The sequence below is a fragment of the Numida meleagris genome, chromosome 6, assembly GCF_002078875.1.
Source record: "Numida meleagris isolate 19003 breed g44 Domestic line chromosome 6, NumMel1.0, whole genome shotgun sequence".
Classification (NCBI taxonomy): Eukaryota; Metazoa; Chordata; class Aves; order Galliformes; family Numididae; genus Numida; species Numida meleagris.
In genome coordinates, this window is record NC_034414.1 from 11,523,348 (window position 1) to 11,549,129 (window position 25,782).

Below are 25,782 nucleotides of genomic sequence, written 5' to 3' on the forward strand. Positions count from 1 at the left end.
GGTTTCAGTACACTACTCTTTTACCCTTTGGAGCTGCTTCTCCCCACAGGCTCAGCACTCTGCTCATTTCTACCATCCATAGTCGCCAGCTACATGCCCTGGGAAAAACATGTTTTATTACCACCCTGATGATACAGAGGCATACAATGCGATGTACAGCATCAACCAAGTGGTCTCCCTAAAGTTATCGCTGATCTAAATGACAAGGACTTCATTACTTGTTGCCCAATCCTACAAAAAGCTCCGTGTCCCAGGTCCAATGAGTTATCACCTTCTTTGAAGCCCGCAGCTACACTTACAGTAAGATTAACAAAAAAAGATCTCAGATACCCCACTGTATAACAAGACAATTGGGTGGAAAAAAGGAACAAGATTCTAAGACGGAGCTTCTAAAGTAGCTGGAGAGATAGGTACTAGATCTGTGAACTGAGCCTAACAGAAAAAAAAGAGAAGAAATTTCACACGGAACTGGAATTATAAACATATGAATGTGTGTAGATACATATATTTCTACATATACATTTTTGTGTGTTTACATGTACATTTTTTTTTACATGAGATCCAGGTCTTAAGTATGCAAAGAGAATACATGATATATTCTTGTGGTTTTTTTACCCTGCACTCTGTTGTCCAGATGTAAGCTGTGAAACACATCCAAGTTCCTTAGAAAGGGAAGCGTTGATCCAGGCAGTTCAGGCTGAGCTGTTGCAGTTATCACTCCATTGAAAATGAACAACAAATTCAAATAACAGACTGTGTCTGATTCTGGATCTTTCTGTTTTTTGTGTGTTTTTTTTTCTCCAGTTGCCACCCCCGCAGTCTCACCTCTCTCCCCCTCCCCTCCCTACTTACCTGAAAGTTATGATGCCTTTACTATAATAATGAATGGAATTCCCAGATTATTATTTTAGAGGCTTAGCTGATTCTCAGTGTTTTTTTTATGTGCTTACCAATTATGCAAAGAGGCATTTTCATATGTCTTTCAGCCAAAACAGCAATAGGCTTGAACTCAGTATTCATTTTAATACTTTCAACATATAGTCACATTTACTTTGAAACTTTTCTTTTTTTCTCTCTTGATTGCACTTTTGCATCCCTTTGTGTGCAGTTGCACTGCACACCCATCTATGAACTTGGACCTATTGCCAACAAATAGAACAGCTCCCTCAAAGTAATTTTTTGTATTAAAGCATATATAACCTGAACATTGTTCAGTATAGTAATCTCTGAATGCATATATGAGTGTATCTGTTGGAAACTGGCTTCCCCTCAGCATGTTATTTATTTCTAGGTAATCTGAACTGAAAATCTACTAGCGCTGTGACTATGGCCAGCTTTATACTGCATATTTTCCTCAATGCAGATGTGTAGCTACTTAATGCCTTTACTTTACTTCTCTGTAAATGCCATATGGACAGAAATCATTGAGTCACCAGATCATACATTTATTTTCATTATATATTATGCTCTTTGATGTCATGTTGACATCTAATTGATGTTGTTTTTGCTTCTTTTTTTTTTGTCTTTGTTTTGTTTCTTGGTTTCAATAAAAAGAGAATTTAAAAAAGGCTGAAGAATGATGACTTAAGGCACTGACAGACATGAACATAGTATGCATCTCTTTTATGATGTGATGCTGAGTAATTGGGTATATATCTAGCTTTAGATAACATATAGGAGACCTCTAAATTTTTACTGCATAGTGAAGCATTTCTGTAAGCCTAGCCTATACCTTCAAAAGAACTTTTTTCTCTAGCAAGTAGTACATACAGAACATGTTTTCAATAAGGGCTTAACCCATGATTTAAGAGCCAGTAAAAACAGATTTTCCATACAGAAATGAGAAAGCAACAATAGAAGTAAAATACAACATACTAAAGATTAAGTATGTTCCATGAGCATAACAGTCCCTTATTGTATGGTAAAGGGCAGAAGGGGATGATTAATAATAAAATGGTATGTATGTCAAAAGAAAACTAAATTCAATTTAGACAAAGTACATGCTTATTAACAGAGAACATCACTTACAGTTATTCAAATGGGAGGAAGGCAAGGACGAAACTAGTAGAGAATTTATTTCACAATGTGAAGTCACATTCATCATTGTTCCGGGTACCCCCCTACCACACGAAATACAGCTGGGAAGTAAAAATAATGGTGAAATCCTTGCTGAAATAAAAACAATTCCTAAGCGTCCAATGACTTCAACAGAATCAGGATTTCACTCAAAGTATTTTAGGGTGCAGCTTTGCTAGAGAGAATCTGTAGACAGTTGGGAGGGAACAGGACCCACATTTCTGCCTGGGCTCCTGCAGACATTGCCAGTTCTAAGAGTCTTTGCCCTGAGGCTATGGATGCATTCTCTGTCATCCTTGCTCTGAATGGCCATTGACAGGGCCAAGAAATGCCCTGGACACTTCCTGGTGACTTTACCAGGCATTTATTCTTAGTGCCCAGTGAGTGGGAAAGAGGGAAAGAAGGAAAGAAGGGAGACAGCCCTTGGGAAACAAGCGCAGGGACCAGGTTATGCTCAGAGCTGTGAAAGCGAGACTAACAAATCTGACAGGGACTGCGTGGCTGACCGGTGCCTATCAGAAAGCTTGCATTCAAGACCAAGTGAAAGGTTGCATAGAATGACTCCTGCACTGTAAGATACTGTGAGAAAATTTGGGGAGCACCTCCCCTGAGTTTGCCAGAAATGTTACAAAAATGATTAGTTATTAATTTAGTATTTCAAACATTCCAAATTTTGGGCTAGGATACAAATAACAGTGTGCCAATCCAGCCTGCTCCTGATAACTGGTGATTCACCTTCCACAAAGAAATGCAACTACAACCAAATATATAAATAACAAGGAAAAAAATGATGAAAGACAAAAAGAAAATAACTATTTCATTCTACATACAAGAAACACTTAATAGTATAGTTTAGTATAATAGTGCTTACAATGCTCAGGTACTTCCAAAGAAAACTATATAAAATAAATACGGATTTATAAGGAAGAAAGGTAAATTTTAAACAACATAGAGCTTTGAGAAGTTGTAAATTAAGAGAAAAAAAGTTTAAAACATAAATGCCTGTTCAATATTAATTCTAGAAATTGCTCAGTCCTACTTTGTATAAATAATTACACACAAAATGGGTAAGAGAAACAGAAAGAAAATAAGGGTTGTAATCCATCAATAAGATGAGAGGATGGAAATGAAAAATTTTCAAGCTTCACTCTCCTGATATATGGTATCAGTAGAAACAAGACAGGGAACTAAAGCCTATAACTCACCGGATGAATATTTTCACTGGACATGAGATATAAATCAAAGACAGGTAGAACTGAAATATACATCTCAAATGCCCGTCCTTAACAGTCCTTCGTAACTACCTCCAAAATTACAAACTATCCTAAAAATATTTTGATTCCATTGTAGTTGGTTCTACGTGACATTTGCAGAAATGATTCTTTGCAACTCTGTTAAGTTTCTTCATCGCTTTTGCTAGATGAAAGTAATCCTTCAACTTGCAAGGAAGTTCTCAGAAGCTCCACATTTGAGAGCTGTTGTTGCCAGACCTTACTGAGCTCTTGCTATGCTCAGACTTAAATCTGAAAGCCAAGCATTGTAAATGTATATCTCATTCTAGATACTAGATAGTACACCCAAGCTCAAAGTACATACTTTATATATGTAATGCACTCTTAAAAACTACAAAAAGAAGGACGTTGGAAACTTTTATGAGCACCAAACAAGATCCTTAGTTCTTAAATCAACAGCTTGCACAATTTTTCATTTTCTAAACTCCCTTTAATTTCTTTGCCTATTAAATCCAGTTGCTGTACAAGATGGTGTTGAACGTTCTTGATGTCACATAGAAATTTATCCACTCTGTTTAAATTATACTATCCTAATGCAACATTCTGTATGGCAGTATGGGAGAATACCATAAAGACTTAGAGCTTATTTAAACAGCTTGCATCTTGAGATGATTCTACCAATTTTTATCTCCAGTCATCAATCACCTTCAGGATTTTAAGCTTTTTGAAAATAGATATTTCGATACCTCCTAACTGGTTTTCAAGCCTGGGTGCTGTGGAGAACAGATGCAAGAATTTGAACAGAAATGCTCCAGTGTGATCCCAAAAGACTGCATAAAAAATCACCAGAAATATAATGAGTAAAGTGAACTGAGAAGCTTAACTGGACATTCCCGCTTCCTAAATCTATAAGCAAAAGTATGACCTCACTTTTATCAATAGGCCTTACCAGTTGAATGAAAGAATGAGAAGACATGAGGAAGTCAAGAAAACACATCAGAGCGGAAGTGATAAACAGAGAGGGGATCATACTATGTTATGGACAGTGTTAACAAACACGTATTAAACGTGGGTTGGTTTATTGTTTTTTTTTTCATAAAATCGCAGAGATGTGTATAAATTACTGACAGCATTATGATATTCTAGCAACATTATAATACATTTGTTTCATTATGAATGCGCTCCCTACAGTTCAAAAAACTATGAAGTAAATTGGGATTATCACACAAATGTGCATCTAAATTACAAAAAATTCTCTCACTAAAACATATTCTGTTTTTTATCAAAGTTTGGAGGAAGTGATTTTCTGATTTTAAGACTGTCATACTTTTAAGAAAATGTAGAAAAACTTAAACATTGCAGGAGGGAGCTCATGCTCTAGGCTTCACCAAGCAATCAGCAAGGCATCTGGCATGCTACAAAAAACCTGCAAAATCCAGCAAATAAATCATGTAACACCCATTCAGTATACTACAAAGCACACAGTGGGGAGCTGACACATTATTAACTGACTGTAATTTTCACAAACTGTAACATACTAAGAGCCTTATGACATACATGTGTGAAATATATTTATATACATTATAAATGTATATATTTTTAATGTACATTAATTGAGATACTTCAATTAAATCATTGGATCACATCTGCCTTCAAGTTACTGGTGTCAAATTCATTGATTATTATAGTAAACAAATTTGGGGAACACCTCCATCTCAACTGTTTAAGAAAATCACAAGATAGTATGTTACATGACAAGGGAATAAGATAAGCAACAGAAAAGATTACTTTGGGAAGAGTGATTACAAAACAGTCCCTCCCTTGAATATGACCTTTTATATCAAATTATATGAAAAATAAACTTGCTGAATTACTGTTCTTTCAGTGGAAAAAAATCCATGAGATACAACAAAGCTTCAAAGGAATCTCCTCTGCCATCCGGAGGGAAAGAACTGAAGACAGAATTATAGAATCATCAAGGTTGGAAAAGACCTTTAAGAACATCTAGTCCAGCTGTGCACCTACCATCAATGCTGCATGCTAAACCATGTTTCTTAGCACCTCATCTACACATTTCTTGAACACCTCTAGGGATGGTGACTCAACCAGCTCCCTGGGCAGCCTATTCCAGTGTCTGACCACTCTTTCAGAGATGTCTTTCCTAACATTCAACCTAAACCTCCCGTGGCACAACTTGAGGCCATTCCCTTTTGTCCTGTCTGTAATTACCCACAGAAGAGGCTGACCCCGTCTTGCCACAGCCTCCTGTCAGATCATTGTAGAGGGCAGTAAGGTCTCTCCTGAGCCTTCTCTTCTCCACACTAAACAATCGCAGTTCCCTCAGCTGCTCCTCATAAGGCCTGTGCTCCAATTCCTTCACCAGCTTCCCTGCCCTTCTCTGAACACGCTCCAGGACCTGGATGTCTTTCTTGTAGTGAGGGGCCCAAAACTGAACACAGTACTCAAGATGCAGCCTCACCAGAGCTGAGTACAGGGGGACAATAACCTCCCTGCTCCTGCTGGCAACGCTATTTCTGATACAAGCCAGGATACCATTGGCCTTCTTGGCCACCTGGGCACACTGCTAGCTCATGTTTGGCTGAACATTGACCAACACTCCCAGGTTCTTTTCCTCTGCACTGTCTTCCAGCCACTCTGCCCAACACCTGTAGCAATGCATGGGGTTGTAGGGACCAAGGTGCAGGAACCAGTACTTGGTCTTGTTGAACTTCATCCCACTGGTCTCAGCCCATCAGTACAGCCTGTCCAGATCCCTCTGAAGGGTCTTCCTACTCTCAAGCAGATCAACGCTTCCTCCCAAGTTGGTGTCATCTGCAGACCTACCGAGGGTGCACTCCATCTCCTCACCCAGATCAATAAAGTTATTAAACAGAACAGGCCCCAGTACCAGCCCTTGAGAAACACCACTCATGACTGGTCACCAGCTGGATTTAACTCCATTCACCACCACTTTCTAGGCCCGGCCCTCCAGCCAGTTCGTCATCCAGCAGAGTGTACCTTTCCAGGCCACATGCTGCCAGTTTCCCCAAAGATGATATGACACAGACATCGGCTTTCAACCAGACCTTTTTTCCTTTTGTCCAAGTGAAGATTTATAAAACTTCACAGATGCGAATCTGCCCCTTTCAGGAACAGCAAAAAGTAATTCTGCAAATGACAGAAGACTGACTTTTGAAACCTTACACTGTTCTGCCACACACGGAAATAATGTGAAGTCTCTAAGTTTCATAGTAGAAGATGGCACTCTACCAACTCTCAACAGCCTGCCAACCTGTAGATAGTCTGCTTGTACAGTACTTTCTCTTACACTTTCACATTTACAACCCTTTACAATACTCAGCAATTTCTATTTAAATAAAAGTAGATGGCATTAAAAAAAAATTACAAAACACAGGCTAGATGTGAAAGCTGAGAACATTTCCCTCCCTACTGTCCATTATTCATTATGTATCATTCTCTTTCTACATGTAGGCCAAAAAAATAAATCCAATATAAACACAAAAGGCAAATAGCTTTTGAAGGCCAGGCAAATATTTGGAAAGCAAAAAAGAGATTCTGCTTTTATCTCTAGATCATCCTACAATTTAATGGTTAGTGGAGAGGGGTCCCTTTCTTCTTTCTTTCATGTTTTTGTTTTTGAGGGAATGCAGCAAGGGAAGGTTCATGTCATAGCTCACAGAGTAGTTATCAACCTATAAAATATAACAGTTGGATAACAAAGGTTGGATAATTGTACCATGCTTGTTATCAGAACAGAGAGAAAAAGTGCCAGTGAAAAAGGGCTTTTTAGGTGACAAACCAATGTATTAAAAAACTTGATCCAATAAAATTTTTAAACTCTGAAAATTATATGCTTGATCTTATAATCTGGTGTATGCAATTTATAAATGAAGTGCAGATGCCTGTATAGAGCTTAATGATTTTAATGAGATTTCTCAGAATTCAAGTAACCCCATTCCACGGGCTAGAGAAAAATACTTGGGCATTCAAATATGTCAGTAGTATTAAAGAGAATTAAAATATAAGAAAAAAAAAGATCTGCAAGCTAAAGCAGCAAAGATGTTAAACCACTATCAGTGAGCCTACAATCAGCTAGCAGAAAATGACTCCCTACGTGAGTATGTGGAACTAATTTGAAAACAGTACTCAGTGGGAATAAAGCTCTCGAAACCAAAATGGAATACAAAAGCTTTCTTTTGTCCCTTTCTCACTAGTCTAGGATTCTCAGGTCACCACTGAACACAAGTGTACATGTTCAATGGTTCAATAAAATGGGTTGATTCTCTCATGGCAATAGCAAATCTTTACCAATCACACAAGAATTCCAGCAATTGCATCAAGAAAGACACTATCTGGTCCTTTCATTCAGAGCACGCTCGTGGCATATTTTTGGCATATATATAAAAGCTGCATCAAAGGCCGCACCTATCTTATGAAGAAGGCTTTTTTGGCTTCCCTGTTCTTTGTGTTCACAAAACACAAATTGGGGAAAAAAAAATAGATCTCAGTAAATCCATATGAGAATCTTTGCCTTCTGAAATAACATATAAAAATAAATAAATAAAAATAAAAATGAACAAGTACAGGAGAAAAATAACAACATAAGAAGTTAGTTTATTGTTTTCTTAGAGCAGCAAGAAAAGAAAAAGGGAAAAAAATGGAATAAACTGATCAGAAGAAAAAGGAAAGAGTCATGTCATAGGACTCCATAATAAAATAAAGTTTAAATGTTAACCTCTGTATATAAGACAGTATTAAGTATCATGCGAGATAAAACATTCAGCTCAATTAATTAGCTGGCGAGAGTGAAATTATTTATATCAAAACGACAGCATTTGGTAGTTTGCCTCCAAATCAGCTTTCATAATAAGGTTAAGTGTAATCAAGGGCCAATTTGATTTATACCAGGTTATGTTCACTCTTAGATCTTCTCCTATATAGTTAAAATTTCCAGATAAAGGAAAGCGTATGTTTAGATTCTTCACTCTGTGTTTCAATATTGTATCCCACGTTTGTCATCAAGTACAATATAACATCCTATAAAACTATTTAGTACACGATTTTCAACCTATAATTGTTTTTCAAATAGTATTTTAAAATTATTGTGTAACAAAGGATTACATTTCTCTAAATTTCCAACTATATTTCTATATGGTTACAAACTGATAGAGGTAATGTAAGAGCCATCTGCCATAAGACTTAAAAAATGTAGGCACAAATATTTCAGCAGAAAAGCTCTCTTTCAGAATAGAAACAAAAAGAAATGACACTGGGATTGATCACCTGTCCATTGGCTTCAAGGGTGCAGAAAAAAGTTTTATTTATGTTCAAGCTGTAAAGTATGTGTACTTTATTATCTTTTATTTGAGAGAAAAGTGATAAACACTTCTAACTGGAAAGGTTTGACCAGAAAAGTAGGATTAATACTGGAAAAAAAATGTAGGAAACATTTATAGATAAAAACAATAAAATCATAAAAAACCATTTTCTAACCAAAAAAAAAAAAAAGCACCTCAAAGCTATTTTGGTTAGGTTCTGTTACAGTTTTCACATCACCACCATCACCAACAAAATACAGGTTAAAAGATTATGGTATTCCAGAGGAAAAGGCAACACAAACAATGAGAAAAGGAATTACATTGTAGGCTAACAAATAAATTAGGAGACGCCTCACATGGTGAGATTTATCAAGTTAATTATCATGCTACTTCTACAGATACGGAGAGGAAACTGGTCTATAATAGCTTTTTCCATTAAGGTCCTGGGGGGAGGGGCAGGGAGGCGGAAATCAAGTTGACAAAGCTCATTTATGTGACCTCTGTAATCTCCAAAAGCAATTTAATAAATATTTTAGGTAATATGTAAATAAGTACAACGTCCAATTCCCTCTCTGAACTGTAAGTCCTGAAAGCGCAAGGTGGATTGTCAGGATGGTTATAAGTCCACTGATAGGCTGGAACTGACTCAACCCTTTTGTAAGTAAAATTGTTACCAATAGTCTGGAAGACTCAGAATTATACTAATCAATACCAATCTTAGCAATTCTCAATATTCTGGCTGATAGTGTATTACTCCTCTAAAATCTAGAATGTCATCTCTGAAAGTAGAATGATGCACAAGACAGATATACGTATACATAAAAGTATGAAGTTTTGTATCTGATATTAACATGAAAATAATGTAGGATATTATTACGTATGTGTATAGAAATGTATATTACATGCAGGCATATATATGCAAATATCCATTTTTACATAAATACTGCTTGTATGTGGGCACATAATTATGTTTTTCTGTGCATGCTTATATATACACATACACAAATCGTAGATTTAAAAGAAATACGTAACTTGGGTATACCTTTACATTGTTTAGACAGTCACACACGTACAATTGTTTACTGCATGGTTCAGTCTCTCTAGACTTGGCTGGCACCAGTCAATACATTTTGCATGGTTTTAATAATTTATGAAGATGTATTCAGATATATGAGCACATTTTTAAAAGTAAAAGAGTTGCTGCACTGCTGGAGATGCAGAATTAAAATCAGAACATCACCACTGATGAATTAAAATTCAACTAAGAATTGGTTGTGTTTCAGTGGTGCAGATGCAGTAAATCATTCTTACTACACGTGCCACTATGCTGCTGAAAGTGTGCAGGCAATTTTGTTTCCAAGACTTCTATGATCACCTACCAACTAAACATGTTGACTATACCTAGTGGTCTGACAACACAAAAATATTTTTTTTTTCCTGGCACCCATCTGCCTTTCTAATTTATTCCCTGAAAACACTGATTTTAAGAAAATGAAAAAACGACATCGCACACACAATAGAGTTACTATTGATACTAGCAGATGAAGTAGTCACTTCTCACTCACTTTACTTGCATGCTACAGACAGCTAGCAGCAGAAGACATGGTACAGGAACTCTGGATTACATGTTACAGTTGGAGGATGCAGGAGAGAATAATCATAGCAAAGTTCATAAACTAACTTCAGAACAATATTGATATAACTTAAAGCAGAACCTGATCCTCCCTGAAACAAATTGTTATTCCTGATTGCTTTAGCTGACTTCAACGATGATTCCAAAACTTAGCTCCTTCTTTAATATAGGAGATCTAGACAAGTATGCACTCAGCTCCCAGATCTGAATCCGGACAAGCACGGAGGGTTATTATTCTCTCAGTTATAATATAGCAGCTCCCCTCCTACTAGGCATGTAAAACAAAACAATATTTCTCTCCTGCAGGTTTTTATTTGAACTTTCAATTAAACAACACTGTTTACCAGACAGTTGCATGGGGTCACCAGCAGCTGCTTATTTTTGCCTCAAAAGTGTGCCCCTAACACGATGATAGTGCTAAATAGACAATGGGAGAAGGGGAGAGAAAGAAAAATAATATTTAGTTTAATAACTAAAAATATTTCTCTCAAAGAAAAATCACAGACAAGAATGATTCAGCATAAGCACTAGTAAACAATATATATTATTCTAATAAATGCTGAATGCTTACTCCAGTTAAAAGAAGAACAAAGGCATATGTGATTTAACTCATGTTTTTCATGCAAAAATTGAGATGTATGCTTATGTATATGTTGTGTCTTTTTTGTTAATCCAAGTTAATAGGAGAGTAGAACAAATATCTTCAGGTCTAAATTAAATAAATGTAATGATGGAAAGTCTGTTTGAAAGAAAACAAATGTAAATAGTTAGGATTTGCCTCCTGTAATACACACTCAAGTTTAAATAGATGATTTTCTCACCATAAAATGGTAGGAAACTAGCACACACACGTAAGCTATCAGGTGTCAGACAAACTATGATATACAGCCTACATGAGCCACCCCTTAGACAAAGAGGCCAAAAGAGGGTCATCTCCTTTCCTGATGCCCCTAAGTAGTTGCAGCATCCGTGCAGTATAGCACGGAAGCACCCAGCTTCGCTCTTCTCCCAAGGTAATGAAGGTTGGTCAGTCTGTCCTGTTTAATTAGAGGCCCTGACAAACCTCTTCTCTGCAGGAATACTACTGCTTACCTCCTACACTGAACACCTGCAAAGCCCAGCCTCATCAGTCTGGTTAGTAAAACAGAGGTTTGTAGGACAACAGTTGATCTACTGTCCTTTGGCTCCCACAAACTTGGGTGAATACAGCTAGAACTAATCTGTTGGTTTTTTGCTGGGTTTTTTTTTGTTGTTGTTTTTGGTTTTTTTTGTTTTGTTTTGTTTTGGCTACAGTTAGAACATTTGGAATAATTATTAACTGCAAAAATACTGGTTTGTACTATCTTGGAAGAAATACCAACAGATTCTCCTGCAACATCTATAAAATACAACCAAAGCCTGTGTAGCAAAACAGTAAGGGGATTACATTTCACACTTCTATGGATGTTAGGAACTATCATCCACTTCTACCACAAAACCATATTCAGACAAAGAAAAATGACATGTCTTCAAAAATTCACTCTTTCACGAGTAAGTCTTTTAAAACACTATTGAAATATGTTGGATATAATAGAGAGCACATGTAACTTCTAATGAGGAAAAAAAGGAAGAAAATATTTTCCCCCTAACAACATATGATTCAATTAACTCTTCATGCTATTCTCTCTTTGCAGCTGTTTAAAGTACTATTTTCCATCAGACAGTAAAAATGCTAGTCCCGAAGCCAAAATGAAATCTTAAAAGATTTCTCACTACATTATCAGTGATTGATCAAGAGATGATAGATACCTACAAACCCGATTGGCATTTTCTAACACCACTGAACACTTAGCAGCTTGTGCTTAAAGTAAAACCCACAAGACACTAGGCTTAGTAGTCTGCTTTATTTAGTTGTTTCAGTTTCATAGGTTTAAATATTTTTCAGTTCTAACATTGTACGTTTTATCTTCTTCTAAAAGTAGAGTTGTGTTTCTACATATATTCTCCCTTGTCTCTCTTGTAGACATAGATACCTATATGCAAAATCACAAGATTGTCCTGAATGTATCCTTTTTTTTTTTTTTTTTATGATGCAACCTAGTAATTTTGCATCCAGCCACTCAAAGCTGCTGATGCTCTGCAAGGACTCTTCAAGAGCTGGAGCTGAGCATGAGCTCCTTTGGTAACGCAATAGCCCAAAGCACAGCTAAGCACCAGCTGCACCATATTTATCTCCTTGTTTATGAAAGAGTTTCCCCCTCATTGTGTGGATAACTGACCTTAGCTACAGCTAATAAGACATGAGCTTCCTTGAACTATGCAGCTTTACACTGAATCTTATAAAATACTTCAGTGTTATCCACATGGCCTCACTGAACTCCTAATGAACTGAAACACATTCTCTCTCCAATACTGTCATCAAAGATGAGGTGTGGTCCAAGAAACAAAAAACTCTGGCCCAACCTTTGCTTTGGCCACCTGTTTCTGTAGACAAGCGTCTTGCTAGCACCAGGCTTTTATAAAGTAGAGAATGAAGCAACATGTGGATATTCAAGCTCCACCCCACCAATCATGTCATCTTACTGTCCCAACCACGTCATGACGAGAAGGGTTTGCTTGCTGCAGGTAAGCTGCTTCAGCAGCTGCCCCTAAACTGCAGCTGTTTCCAGATGTACAGCTGTTTAGTCAGAGACCTCTGGAAATTACTCTGGAAATTCAACGCTTCCCAGCCTCAAGCCTTTGAACAGGCTACGAGCAAGGCAGTCTGCACTGAAGAAAAGGCAGCAATTTCACTTAACATGCTCCGTGAAACTAGTTCTGCTAAATCAGATGATGTTCTTATCAACCTATTCCAGACGCATCGAACTAAGGCAAACTTTTTTTTTTATTTTCTTCTGTTTTGAACAGACAACTGAAAAGCTACAACTGGCACGAAAGCAAGGAGAAGTAGAACCCTGAAGAAATGGCTGTGGCGGGGACTTTTTCGCTGTATTTGATACTGTTAAGTTTGAAAATAATCACAGGAATGAGCACAAAAAGAGTTTCTGCTCTTTTTTCTTATTTTTATATTTAAGAATATTACTTTTATCATAATACTGTAAATTATAAACGTTAAATGACAGATAATTTACAGTGGCTTATAGCTGAAGTTTTCCAAGACTGTTTCTCTTTAGTTGCGAGTAGGTGGCATTTGATGATTTAGGATTCTGCTAATAAACTAAAACAATAGATTTGAAAATGATTATTAAAGTCTGTCACTTGAACCAGTACAGTGCTAGAGCTCAGATGTCACCTACACGTGCAAAGAAAATAAAATAAATCCTGAAATACTTCTACAAAACCCAACCAATTTGCCTAATTTCAGGGTTAGTACACACATAAGCAATACAACAACCTTTAATCATTCCAAATAATCACACAGCAAGTTTAATTTTGTTGGGTGTTGGTTTTTTTTTGTTTGGTTTTTTTTTTTTCCACAGAACTACACTGGTTGTTCCTGATGATGTTCCAAGCAGAGCATTCCAAAGATTCACTCGTGCAGGAAAACATTTGAGCTCAACTCAGTTGCCAGCTCTTTCCTAATTTTACAAGTAGCTTTCCCATTCTGAATCAAGCATCCTTCTCCAACACTAGTTAGCAGAGCTTCTCTAATTTAACTTTCATTTTTGCCTTAAACATCTGGGAAACTACATTCCTCTAATCAGTTTCTTACTTTCCTCCACTAATTACAATCTTGTTTTTCCACGTATATCATTTCCTGTGTTGATAATTTTGCATCATTGGTTTTCTTGCTCTTTATATATTTCCTAGATTCTAGCGTTCAAAGTCAGGCAGAGCAGCTTATTTGTGATGTCCTTCTTCTAAAAAATACTGGGATAAAACGTGCCACAAGAAGTTATTTGTTACCCTATATCTGAATGTTTAGCAGAGCTTCCAAGCTTCTGTTGCCTTGCTAGCTCTATTCTCAGAAATTCTGGGATTTCACTTTACTCAAAGGTGATGAGCCTCTCTTCAGAGAAGCTGGCTACCAGCTGCCTCTGCTCGAGTAGGCCAAAGTTGCAGGTGAAACAGTGAGGCCTGTCAACCGGCGCCACTTCCCTTTTCACTTTCCTCACTGCCTGTTCCTCCCTTCTTTCCCTTTCGCCTTTGCCCTAGGCTGTATCAAAAGGTTTGTTCTTTTCTGTGTGGCTCATGAAAGGTTACCATGTCAAACTAAATTGCTTAAGTTGCTTTGCTTTTAATCTGTTGGCTTTTTTTAAATTCTTGTAACACCACAATCTCCGTCACATAACTTTCAGGCTATTACATAGAAATAGCTAAAATCTGAGAATTACAAACTCTCTTTCACCATGACAGATACTGTAGCAACAATGTACACATATTTAATGCCATTCTAAAAGCAAACTAGAATTTTTTTTAAATGCTACTAATTCAAGTAACAGCATCCAACTTAGGAAAAAATCATACAACACTGTAAACACTTTCTAAGTTCTACAGTATTTAACTGCTACTATTTACAACATTTTACACTTATAATAAACTAAATAGTGAAGACTGTTGAAAATATTAATACTCACCATACCTATTGATTAATATAATCAAAATAAATATAGAAGGCAAATTTCAAAGTTTTCCCAAGACAGAGTTATGAGACTTTATTAAAATCAGTAAAATTAGAAGATTATGTCCAATTGATCTAATGGTTTGGTTTTCATTTCTCTATATAAACGTGGTGGCATGTTTATCAAACATCCATTTTCTTCTAACTCAAAATCACAGATTCTGAAGCCTCGCCAAAAAAAAATATTTTTTAATGAAAACAAACATGTTCACAATATTTCCAAACAAATTTGAATATGTCATTCAAACTGTGTGAAAACTGAAGTCTAATAACCGTGCAAGTGAAAAAGCTCTGCAACATAAAAGCTTCCATAAAATTCCACAATATGTTCAAGAACAACTAAAGAAAGAATTACAAAATGTATTAGCTTGCTGTTGCAAAGAACTCTTCAGGTTTTGTGATCAGTTCTCACATTTAGCCACAAAACAGTAAAAAATTGTTCAGATATTTCACAGTTAAATATACTCCATAGCTCTTAGTTCTTCTTACCAACATTAAAGCACAGTTTTATTTCATTCATTTGAGGAAACTGAGGATCAACACATGCTGTTTCATCTGCTGACAGTTTAAATAAATCAACTAAAATTCTTTTAAAAGCTAAATTCTTCAGTGAAAAGCAAATAAAAGATTTTATTTCTTTGAGAAGATGTCTAGCTTACCTGGCTTTGCCATTCCACACCGACAGTCCGAACAATATTATCAGCTCTTCAGGTACTAATTCTTGCTAACTGGAAGGATATTTTCTCTCTTGCTGGATTAATAATCAACTTTCCTGATAGTTCATTTGTAATTCTCTGCTGGTTAACCCTTTGTATGGCTCCCATGTTGAATTCAGGAGCCTACACTGTGCAGTTCATTTTAATATGAAAGTAACAAAATATTTGATAGTACACACACACATAATAATTAAATAAAGTCTAAAGAGAAAGCTTAAGACTAGATTATTTCAAAAAACTAAAAACTTATTAATACTTAAAATAAGATTTTCTTTTTCTTAGAGGCTCTACTTACTAAACCTAGGAGCTAAGTAAACCAAAGCATCAACAAACTGAAAACTGGCAAGTCCACTGGCTCAAAAGACAGCATGCTCCCAAATAGCTACTCGCCTCTTCAGTGTACGTGTAAATATGACACGTCTGCTGAACTCTGAAAATAACATCTTTTATTACTGAATACTGTGCTGAAAAATTACCACAGTTATCAGTTCGTGCAAGGCCGTCCATCTGTGTTGTCAGAAAGCAAGAGCAAGAGTGGCTGGGAGTAAAACTGAGATAAGGGAGGCCCAGAATAGCTAAAAAGGGGAGTTCAAACAAGGTCAGCACAGTTTAAGATGGGATACCTAATAATTACATGTAGTTTTATTTTTCCAAAATAATAGGAGTGAATTATATACACATTTTATCAGTTTCATAAGAATTCGATGTATTTTGGCAGCTCTGTTGTGGAAGTAAAGAGATTATAAAAAGAAAGCCAGGAAAGGGTATTAGAGATCTAGTAGAGAAAGGTGAAACAATCTGGAAATCTGAACCTGAAGAAACTGGTCTTTATTCTGGAGACAAAAGATGGACCTTGGGATGTGCTGTGTTTGTGGACAGAGGGAAGACAAAGAGAAAAAATTATTTTGTGGTTGACTAAGACATCATTCTGTAAAACTGAGAAATCATATGAAAAGCCTTGCTTTTTTTTTTTTTTTTGGAAAACAATTACTTGGGGTTTTTGGATGCCATGGGAAAAATATAAGAGATGACAGTTTTGTCTACTAACAGAAATGCTTTCCTCATAAATTGTGATTTATTGAATTTATGCTATGTGTTTTATTAAATAATATTGCAGAATTTTTGTTTTTCCCTTAGATATGGGGACATAGTCACCTGAAGTTACTACATAGCACAGAAGAGACTTTAGCTATTTCCCTTTATGTAAGAGAAGTCCTATAGCAAATCTGTTTTTACACAACTGAAGGTCTCTGCTCGCTCTACCACTCTGTACTGTAGCAACTAATGCAGTTTGCTGTAAACTTTCTCTGATATTTGCTGTAGAATTTATGATAAAATGCTATAAAGTGTTGAAGCAAATTTATTTCATCTTTATAGTTAATTTTATTCTCTGTGCGTTTGAAGGAAAACCTTTTAGGAGCGCCAATAATGTGAGAAAGCTACAACAACTAAATTTATTGTTAAGTATCGCATCAGTGGTACTCCTGGGGGCTCCTCTTCATGGGAAGAAAGCTTAAACAACATTTTCTAACACATTGGATTGCTTCCCAGAGATGTGATGGCCTACAGAGGCTGTGCTGAACAAAGCAGGCTGGAATAGTAAGTCAGTAAACAACCCTTTTCAGAGGATGGTCACAAATAAGTGCAACTTTGTTTAATAAAGGCAAATCATAGCTATCTTTTGTTCTTCAGAAGGGGCATTATCTTCCTCTCCTGTTTCACCTGACTAAGCTGGTGGTATCTCTTCCATCACCTGACTTCGTGATTGGCTAGAAATAATGGGGCAGAACAATCCCTCATTGTTCCAAGAGACAATGACCTTTCATGTCCTTGAAGCTCGCCATGACCTTTCATCTCTCTTAGCCTTCAATGGGCTCTCCTAACAACTAAAACTACACTCAGTTAGGCTGAATTCCAGATTGTCATAAAAAGCCCTGTCCTTTCCAAACAAAACCAATTTTTACACCAAGGTGGAGGAGAAACACAGGTCCATTGTTCCCTCACAGATGGAAGTTAGAGTTACTAAGGCAACAGCTCTAATCCCCCTTTTTACCACCTTTTTCACATCACTGGCCTATCAAGTGTGCTACCTTTTAACTCATAAGCTCAAAAGCTGGTAGTCTAACTGACTGCCCTAATTAGCTACGATTTTCACAGTATAGACAACATGATGAGCTAATCGAAATTTGCAAAATAATGACGTACCTCCAGCAAATATTCCTCCTCCTGAGGCCCAGTCTTAGAATAACAATAATGAGACCATTATTAGAGGAGGGCATTAAAATGCTGCACTGCTGCTAAACAGAGAACTTAATTGTTCTGGTCTTGTCCATTGAATCAACAACCTATTGTTGTGGACTTGAAAAATAAAGGACTGGAGAATGGGTGCCATAATGATTGGTCTGTGCTGCCATACCAGCACTCTGTAGAATTGTTTTCCTTTTGAAACTCTTGATGGACTAGTAGTTTTGTTTAAAAGTAATATAAAAGGCAATTGTCTGGATAAAAAGTCCTATTTATTGAAATCCTTAGAAGCAGTTGCATGGGTTTGTTCATGACCCCCAAGACAAAAACAGAGGGATCATAATAATGCTATTTGTAGAAACCAATGCTTGCAGTGACACTAGATAACACTGTCCTGTCTGGCTACTGTAAAAGGAAGGAAGGCATTTCCTTTGCAGACAGAAATAATGATAGAAGGTCAAATACTGGACAGATCCAATTCATCTCTAAAAAGGAAGATGATTTATTAAAAAAAAAAAAAAAAAAAAAAAAAAACTATAATTTTTTGTCACAGCTTAGCATTTGGGGTATAGATAAAACATATAAAGGTATGTCCATGTCAATCACAATACAAAACCTTTTTCGTTTGCTTGGTTATTAAAAATGACTGACCTTGGTTTTTTTCCACACATTTTATGGAATTATTTCCTCAAGATAGACATTTGGAAACTGAATAATAAATATACCTTGAAATGGTAGTGACTCAGCTGATGTAAATGGTAATTTACTGTTAGCTTAGGATATTCTAATCTATATTTAAAATTGGGACTGGGAAGAAAAGATATCTAAAAATATTCGTGGGTTTTTTTCTATTTTAATTGATAAGGAAGTGAAATATACAGTTGTTTATGAACTATTTAAGATAACCATGATCTGGAAAAAAATATATCCCAAATTTAAAAAAATATATTACATACTATTTTTAAGTAATACTGTATAAGCAATAACAGATTTACACTTTGGAACAGAAATTAAAACTATGACAGTGTCTTTTTTGTATTGTTGTTTGCTTGTTTTATAGTTACCTCTCTCGATGCATCCTCCTATATATAAGTTGCTCAAAAATAGCCCATGACTCTAGGTTAATATAAACAATCAGAAACAACCAAATTTAGGCTAGCAAGAGTACCCATGGGAACTTTTTATTTATTTCAAAGGGAAAAACTTTAGGTTTTGAACTTTTATTATTCTTGCCAACATACTGTAAATCTAAATGAAAACAAAAAAGTGAAAAAGGAAGAGGAAAAAAAAAAAAAAGAAAAAGAAAACTTAAAGTTAAAGGTTAACCCAAAAGGCATTTTCAGCAGTTTGTAGAACTGCTCACATAACATAGAGTTGTCTTGCATGCACTCACAGTACACATTTTCTTTAAACTCAGTCTTTTCTTTCTAAATTGAAAAATGCCTAATATAAGGAAGTATTAAATTGTAAATAAGAGCTCTTGCTTCATTCAATCCATGCTTTGCTTCATTTATCTTCATCTTGTTAGGCTAAATTAATTAACAATCTCTGTGTTGCACACTTTCTCTTTTCATTACATCAAATAATGGTCTGGATATGGGAGAAAACCCTCACCACAGGGATCTTGAAACACCACCTTGAGGAAGAGTCTCTTACATATGTATTGCTTTAGCAATATTAACTAGCTAGATGTTACAACATTGATTGAATAGATTCCTCATTGCTTTAAAGTAATGATCCTGATTTTGTGAGAAATAAAAATATTTTTTTTTTAAATCAGAGGGTTGCAGTAGATCATGCTTAAAATCTGTAAGCCACGAGTCACTAAGACAAAAAAAAAGTACATAAATTCATAAACAGCCTTTATTCAATGCTTTAATATAAAAATAATTGTACTGGAGTACAATTTCTGAGCAACTGTGTACACAGTTCCAAATATATTAATGTGTTAAGCCATTCAAACCATGATACTGTGCCATTTGCCTGTGAATGTTCTGTACATAATTAATTGGATGACTGGGACAGTTTCATTGGTAAATCTGGTTATTTTAATACTGTAATGGGGAGCAACGTGCTGAACTATTAGGGAAGTTTTCTTCCTTTAACCTACATTATGGCATCTAGAGCAAAAGGACAAAACAGTAAAGCCTTTTTTAATCTCAGTCTGATCAAACAGCCCTCTTTCTCCAATCACAGCTTTGTGCGTGATATCTTTCTGCTAGTGTTTCTTATTTAATTAAAACAGACACTGACAGAAGGACATGGATTAGGACTGTAATGATGCATTTACTTAGATTAATCGGAGGCTCCTTTTGGAGTAATGGCTTAAACAAAGAACAAAAGGAAATTGTTATGAAACAGCCTTTTATCCCAGGCAAAGGTCACATTATGAGGTTTTTAATTTTGTCAGCCTCCGTTATATTGGGCCTTGCCACTGGAACATGAGAAGTGCTTCTCTCCCCTTCTCCCTCGAGTCAAGCCAGTTATTATAATACAGCCATTAAAGCTGCAAATTAAAATGTCTGATTTTAAAACATGTTGCTTAGCTTTCAAAACCCTCTAATTAGCATGTTGTACATTGTTGTGAAGGAAAGGAACCTAAAATGCTAATGACCTGCTGCCAGGTGACCACACTGCTGTGCAAAATAATATGGACCCTTTCAAGTAGCAATAATAATAATAATAATAATAATGCCCTGCTCTTATGAATTACCCAGCTCCAGGTCTACTCTGCACCAAATGTGCTTAAAGAAACAAGCACGCATCCAGCCAAAGATCAGAGTTCAGCAGTCAGTACAAGAGATTGTTGTATGTTAACTGGAAAGATGACCGTAAGACACTGTAAGGGGAGAGAAAACCATCTGAAACCACCACAAGTACGGTGACACTTGCAAATGGCACAGAGAAGAGCACAGAAAAGAAAGCTCTTAACCTCTCAGGTAGAAATTTCAGGCGCCCTTCTGGAAATCTCAAGGTGTAAGACTCAGCTTGCTGCTTCCGTGCTTTATTTACAAAAAGGCAATAATGCATTAAAAGACACCAAACACAGATTTATTTTGTCCCTTCACAATTTGCCATTCCTTCTAAGAAGTTCATTGAACATAAAATTAAGCTAAAACCGCCAAATTTGCATTTTTCCTCAAAACTTGTGTTATTTTCTCTAAAGCATTTTACGGGAGGAAGTTTGACAATGCAGCTTGAAAGACTCAAGCAAAGCAAAAAATGTTTTCTTAAACCTTGTAGTGCTTGAAGATCTGATTTTTGAATCCCTGAGTTTTAGCAAGCTTACTCATTTTGCACAAAATTTTCAAGAAAAATACTCTCATCATACAGTGACAGAATGTGCCATGACTTCCTTTATGAAATTGGAGCTGCAAAAATATTTATTTAGTCTTCTGCACCACCTAAGCTGTACACAGAACCAGCCCTTCTCTGGTCACAGAGACCACATCTCTGGCAAGCTGAAATGTCACACAGTACCTAGAGACACACAACACGATACCAGCAAAGAAGCTAAAGCTTGCTGACAGTGCCAATATTGGGTCCAAGCAGCAGCAGACCAGTCACCGCAGAGAATACCTTCCTGAAAAGTCCAGAATAATTAGCTAGGCACTCAGGACTGACCTCGTTCAACCTGTTTGTTTGTTTATTTGTTTTTACCAAAAGTTAAGGAAAAAAAGCATTCTCTGTAGCTTGCTGCTTTAGCTGTAAGTTTCCTGGTCCAACCACCTCCAAACACATCAGCACAGTGTGACAGTGTTCTTCTGAGATCTCACTAGCAGGAAGTTGGATGAGACGTTGAGAGCAGTGCTGGCCTCAATGGCTGCTCATACACAGAACTCTCCCAACCCTCAAGTGATCCCTAAATGACCAGTGAGGGACAAAAATGATTGCAAAAGGGATTTTCAGTCATTTTTATCCCTCATTGCATTCTATTGTACTTAGATGTCCACCAGTCCAGAAACAAAGTCCTGTGTGATTCCAAATCCCAGTGTTCCCCAAAGCAGTATTCAACAGAACGTACAATTCAATTCCCTCTCCAGATAAACCACAAGTGAGCCATCTTAAGCAAATATAAAGATGATCATGGGTATGGTTTCATCTCAAACCCACACATCTGCACTCTGCATTACTATGTTCTATTTTACATAGTATCCAGATTCTGCCCCTTATTTTGTCACTACACTCCTCAGAATACAATCAAATTCTGAAAAACATTAACAACTTGCCCTTGAAAATATTAACACAATTATATGTAAGTCACTGAAACGGCCTACGTAAAAAAGGAAAATACACTTAAGATCAAAAAAAGTAAATTCAACTAAGTTAACCCTCAAACACTCGAGTTGTTTAAAAGTTGACAAAAACAACTCTGGTAAATGAAACACAAGTAGTATCAGAGATACTACTGTAACCAGCCAATGCCACCCTTTACTTATTTATTTAAGCTTAACTGCTATGCTGCCAGAAAAACCAAATCTTGAGGTAAGAGAACCCATTTCCACAGATATGTGCGTCATCCACTTGTGTTCCTTGGTTGCCTCTTAGCTGTTAGTTTTTCAAACCATCTCTGTGAGACAGAAAACTTACTGCTAATATCATTTATAAAGCAAATACAGTAGCATCTAACGAAAACAAGACTTTGCGCAAAGCGATAGGTGGCTCCATTCTTAAAAACTTGCAGCCAGGAAATTCACATTATTTTCATTTGTGGCTGTGCACATACTGTGTTTGTAGAATTCATTCTAACAAAGTATTTAAAGCTATCTAGCAGTGGTTATTGCATTGATATGCACCATGCAGCCACACCGTTCCCCAAAAGTTCTATTTGTTCCTTAAAATATACGACATACACTATTGCTCTTTTAGTGAACAAGTAATAAAATCTGCATTAGTATCCTACACAGAACGTGAATTCATGCTTTAAGATCAGAGCAGCTTAGATAGCAAATTATCTGCATCATTTCACATTTACTAGCTAGAGACCTGTCCGGGTACAGTCTGCGTACAGACAGTATTAGAACAATCAGCACGTACATGGATGCAGCACCGTGTCCTGTGGTTTTTGCCGAATATCCACTTATACTATAAATCAAAGAACAACAGTAATCCCATAATCTAAGACTTCAGCATAGGAGTCTGACAAGACTCAGGCTGGCACAGCAGCAGCTACTGACATGGCACAGCGGTAACACTAGCAATGCAAAAATCATGCTGGTGTGGCGCAGAATGAGAGACTGATTGGGCTTTGATACGTTATGAGTTCAACTGGACCCATCAAAGCATGTCTCTATCATGATAATCCCACAGACTCTGGAGGCCAATACAGAGCAGAAAAGACAGTCTACTCTCCCACCTACTTGAACGCAGCTTTCATGCACACAAGGCCACAATATGCTCTGCAATGAAGTTGGCTTTTTACTCAAGTAGCCCCACAGATTAGTCGCTATACAGACTTGTGTACAACAGAACCCATATAATATGGAAATATATATGGAACCCATATAACAGTCATATAATGAAATCCAATCCTATTCTTCAAGTAAACATGTGCCCCCAACCACTAACACTGATTATACAGAACAGCAATTTTCTTTATCATCATGTACTGTGAAACAAGAATAGCATACATATCTGAGCACCAGTAACAGCTCTTTGGTTTGTCTCATTATGTACAGCCTATCTCAGACTTTTCCATGTACCTTTCTCTACATCCCAGCTTCTCTGCATCCTATTCTACCTGGTCAGTCCCTACCGGTATCACTGTATGCACAGTTTGTACATGTATCAGGTAAGAGAAAGCAGAGCTGTCTGATTTTTGGATTCCCAGAATGCTGTGTTTGGGTCATACAAAGTTTTGTTACTCCAAAGAACTACAGCAAAAAGTAACTTAAATATTTGATTTAAAGGTCACTTATCGTATTACTGTATACACCTCTAGAAATTCTTACTACTATTTAACTCTTCATGCAATCCCAGATATTCTATCTCATTCCAAAACTTCATTCCTACCTGGTTTGTGATGTACTATACAAAAGAGCATTCAAATCCCTTATACATTTGTTACTCTGTTTTGGAACTGTTGCCTCTATGAGCATACCAATGAACTTATTGATCTCACACCCTAAACTCATCGCAATTGCAGCCTTCATATTTCCATATATACTAATTTTTTAAGTCATTAAGATAAACTAGATAAATGAATCACAAGCAGTCAGCTCTCCACTCTTTCAGCTATTACTGCTTGCTTTCAATGTATGGTAGAGCTGTTGTATTCCAAACTGTTTTCTGCAACAAAATACTGACTTACGCAATTCAGCGCTGATTTTACAAGGGGCAGAAATTAAGTCGATAAACTATTTCACGTTATATGTAATAGCAAAGGTACTCGGTACACTTTCACATGCAGATGATATGTTCAGTGAGCATTTTAAAAAAATATTGATGCATTTTTGTACACAAAGTAGCCTGCACAAATTATGTGAAAATTTCACTGCAATTAAGTGAAAGGAAAATTACCTATATGCAAGGTTGGCTTGAATTTCAGTTCAGAAATACATGCTAGGTTTCAAGAGAAACTGGGCCAAACATAACTGCTAAGGGATTTAAGTTTGTTGGCTTACACAACATGAAGAAGTTCATACACAGAAAGGCATCGTGCATATATAATTACATAGGCTGACAGTCACATACAAAAGATAGCCACATGGTGAATTTCAGCCTCTCCTCAAAACAAAATTCAGTAGGCACCTTCATGCATTTAACTTACAATGTTCCCACTAGTCAAGATTTCCCAATCAGTGTTGCATAGGAAGGAGGCACACAGAAGAGTAAGGACTATTTTTGACTCTGTACCTAGCATTCTAATTACTTTTTTATGCCTCGGTTTACCCATGTGTAAAACAGGAGAAACAATGCCTTTATAAATCACCTTTCTAAACTGCTTTGAGATCTGCTGATAAAACAAGGTGTATGAGGGAAACGGAATTGCTAAGCAGTCTGAAACAGATATCCCTCAAAAGAGAAAAAGAAAAAAGAAAGCAACATTGTTTTTTCCTTTTTCCACTGTTAAAACTTTCAATACCCAATCAAGCAGCCATACTATTGCATTGTTCTATCATAAAGTGGATCAGAACAGACAAATTAATCAAGTCAGGACAGTGAGTGCACTTTGTTTACACACTATATCCTGTACATATCTTTCCTAGGTTCAGACTGAAATCCAGCTCCAGCTGCAACAGCTTTCAGGCTGACAGATCCCTCTGGAGCTGTGCCATGCAGTGCTTCAGACCTGGAAGGTGCTGGAAGTGCGCACTTCCACTACGCTGCTTAGACACCCATACATCAAATTTTCACTTTCAGCATCCTTTCGAAGGTATACTTGTTGCACTTTAATAATGTATACCATCCAATCTTTGGGCAGTCATTTCTTTTGCCCATGTTATTATCATGATTTTAAATCTTTCATTTCAAAGAATGGAATTAAAATATATAACCTGTTAGAAAGGAGATATTCTTAACTACAGTACAGAGACTCATCTATAGTCCACTCTCAAAAAGCTTAGGTTAATAGACTTTGCTAATGTGCCATTTTTTATATATATTAATGTTTTGGGCAACATCTAAATCTTTACAAAATTCCCACTGCTGACACAGCCAGAAACTGTTTCATACTGCCGGAAACAGAAGTGGTTTAGTCAGCAATGTTGTCAGCAACATTGAACCACCTAAATTATTGTAATCATTCAGTTTCACCAACCTCTAAGTCACATACATCAAGTACGAGATAACTTAGTATGGTTACAAAATCTTGCTGATAATCACAGAGAACGAGCTATAAAACATACTTGTTCTGCGACATTTGTGAAAAACAAGATTATCCCTAACAGACTTTGAAAACACAGGCTTTCTGATTTTTCATACATATATGTGTATGTTGATA

At 36.5% G+C, this 25,782-nt stretch overlaps 1 protein-coding gene across 11 annotated transcripts in view; it reads right to left on the reverse strand.

The window, feature by feature from the left end:
- Nucleotides 1-25,782, reverse strand: part of SOX6 (SRY-box 6) — a 410,347-nt gene that overhangs the window by 249,096 nt on the left and 135,469 nt on the right. For 3 of the 11 annotated variants that reach the window (XM_021401614.1, XM_021401606.1, XM_021401605.1), the window contains exon 1: nt 15,540-16,038. The exons of 6 other annotated variants lie outside the window; for them this stretch is intronic. The gene's annotated coding sequence lies outside the window, so the exon portion shown is untranslated. Of the gene's footprint in view, nt 1-15,539; nt 16,040-25,782 lie in introns of those variants that run through there. 2 more of the 11 variants (XM_021401608.1, XM_021401607.1) reach the window with 1 other exon arrangement.